The sequence below is a fragment of the Schistosoma mansoni genome, chromosome W (assembly GCF_000237925.1).
Source record: "Schistosoma mansoni strain Puerto Rico chromosome W, complete genome".
Lineage (NCBI taxonomy): Eukaryota > Metazoa > Platyhelminthes > Trematoda > Strigeidida > Schistosomatidae > Schistosoma > Schistosoma mansoni.
The window spans coordinates 18,497,512-18,500,537 of NC_031502.1; positions in this window are offsets into that span (position 1 = coordinate 18,497,512).

The window sequence follows — 3,026 nt, forward strand, 5'->3', positions numbered from 1 at the left end:
GCTTCTCACTAGAACTCCAGAACATATATCTTGAAGTCAGTCACTTGTGAGCATATGATTATAATCAGAAGGGGTTTTGTGGAGATTTCAGTATTTTCAGTTGAAATCATGAGTCAGTTGAAGCTATCGGTTAAGTGCTTTGGCGCGAGACTGGTAGGTCCTGAGTTTGAACCTCGCGAGGCGGGATCGTGAATGCGCACTGCTGAGGAGTCCCATAATGGGACGAAACGATTGCCAGTGCTTCCAGGTTTTCCATGATGGTCTAGCTTCAATTGACTCACGACTTCAACTATGAAAATACAGAAATCTCCACAAAACCCCTTCTGGTTAAAATATATTTTATTATTCTGTAGTTTGCTTGTTTTTGTGATTACTAACGTAGATCCCTTTATTTGATTTGCATGCCTAAAATGTATTTTCATATTGAATAAATAAAGTGGGTATAGATAACAGTAATCTACGGGAAAAAAACAACAATAAATTCATTTTATCCTTTTAGGTATTTTATTTCATGTTTACATAGTATTGAAATTTTGTAGGGAAATTGATTTTTAGTACAAAAGTACTGTCACTACACTGCTGCAGAACACCTAGTTTTTCAGAATAATATAAACAAACTGAGATCGATTGGATATTTAGCATGGAAAACAATGAATGATAAAATCTCTTGAAAACAAAATTTATTCCAAAAAAAATGGTGGTAATACTATAAAATAACTGACGTTGAATACCATTTAAAACACAGGCTAGATGTACAATTGATATTCCTAGTGTATTAGCATAATATTATTGATTCAATGTTATGGAAACGGGATAAACATTGAAATAGGCGGAACAAAACAATACTTAGGAGCTTTAGTAATAATTTATTAATTTTTAGCAAAATTATACCTAAGATATTAGAAATTTTATCTTACATGAGAAAAATTTCAGTAAACTTTCATAATCAACAGACCAAATAAAAATGCCTAATACTTCAGTAGTGTTTCTTAGGTGTATTTATCCCAGTGACCAGTAAAGCTAAACAAAGTTCTGTCGGCCTCCATTAAAGGAACATGTTATTATGTGTTCATATGGAATTTCGGAGTAAAAAAAACGTTGAATATCATTAACGCTAGACATTTTCTTGTCAAGATTCTTCTTCCTGCATTTACAGTTATGCATCCAGTTGCACTACAGTTATAAATATACACAAGTCCTTCCACTTAACCTAAAACTAAATTTTAAAGCGTATTACTCTTACTGTTAAACTTTTATGATTTACCTAGTTATCTTTCGGGTTCAAAATTTTGACATAACTTATTGGACAAAAAAGACAATGATACATTACAAAAAAGAAATATTTGCAAGTGATCTTCGTTATGAATTTCTACTAGTTAATGCACAACTAAAATCAAAGAGAAGTCAAAAACTATTTTGTTCTGGTATAAGACTCCTCATAAGACACCACATATAGTCGTTTTGGGCATACATCCCAAGATCTATCAGAGAGCACTTAACACATAAACTGCGGTTGAAATCTATCAGTCCATATCTCCAACTTTAATGAGTTTGAAGTGATATAGAGTGGTGATTATTCAAAACTATTAGTGACGATTGATTTAAATCATATATGTCAGAGCTCCACCAGTCGCTAGAGCTTTGAGAAATAGTCTAGAAAGAGTTTACCGTTGAGTATATAATCATGGGGTAACGTCTACAAAATTACCCAATCAAAGTAGAAATGATTAAGTTACATTGCTTAAAATGTAGATAAACAACATCTAAAACTTATTTATAAAATTTCATGACCGCTTACTTAAAAGTTTGAGTAAGTTTTAACTTAGTTACCAGATATCCAGATACAACATATTTAGCTAAATAACTAGGATCAATCTCTAACCACCAGGTAGTTTATGACTGTCAATTCGATTCATGTTCAATGGTCATACTGTGTCTTCTACAGTTTTTCAGCAAACATGAATTGGAAATCGGGAGAGTTGTATCAAAGTTAATGATGAAAAGTAAAAAACAAGACAAAATGTCCCCGTACCAATATATATAAGAGCTAAGCGATTCTGATTGCAATGAAAATAAATGCTTACTACCGCGCAATCAAGTGTCAACAAAACTACAATTACTACCTCTAGATAATGAATCACATATGTCTATCAATATACACTTGGGGATTATTTTCTTTCTTCTATCACTATTCATTATAAAGCGACTTTTAGCCGAACGATCAATTATTACATTTCTTGACAGAAAATATGATAAAATCACTCATTTAAAAGTATGTAATGGATTGACGAAAGTATAAAAATGATAAAAAAAAGAAATGTACTTAAATAATGAGTTTTTTTAATATAAATTATTTACCATAACTACAAATTAATTTCATTTATATCTAAACTACGTAAGTGAAATATTCTATTTTGATGCACATTTACCATCATATCTAGTTGGATTCAATCGTTTGTCAAATTATACTTTCTCAGTGATTTTTGGTTGACAGTTAGCGGCAACACTTAATTCGGAATTTCAGTATGTAGAGTTTGTTAACCTGAAACATTTCAGTTAGACTAAACCTCAACATACACAAGGGAAAAACCAAGAACCTCAAGTACAACATGAATAACAATAAACCATTCACACTTGATGGAGAAACTGTAGAAGAGATGGAAATTATCACGTACCCTTACCTGGACAGCATCATCGATGAACAAGGAGGATCTGATGCAGATGTGAAGTTAAGGATTGGCAAATCAAGAGTCACATCTACTCTACTACAGTTCAGGAACATATGGAACTCAAAACAACTGTCTGTCAACCAATATCAATGTCAGAATCTTCAATACGAACGTCAAGATAGTTCGAGTGTACGGAGCTGAAACTTGGAGAACTACCACACCCATCATCGAAGAAATACAGTTATTTGCAAGCAATTGTCTAATCGGGATACTGAATGCCCGTTGATAGGATACAATCAGCAACAGATCACTGTGAGAGAGACATTGGAAGTGGATAGGATATACATTACGGAAATC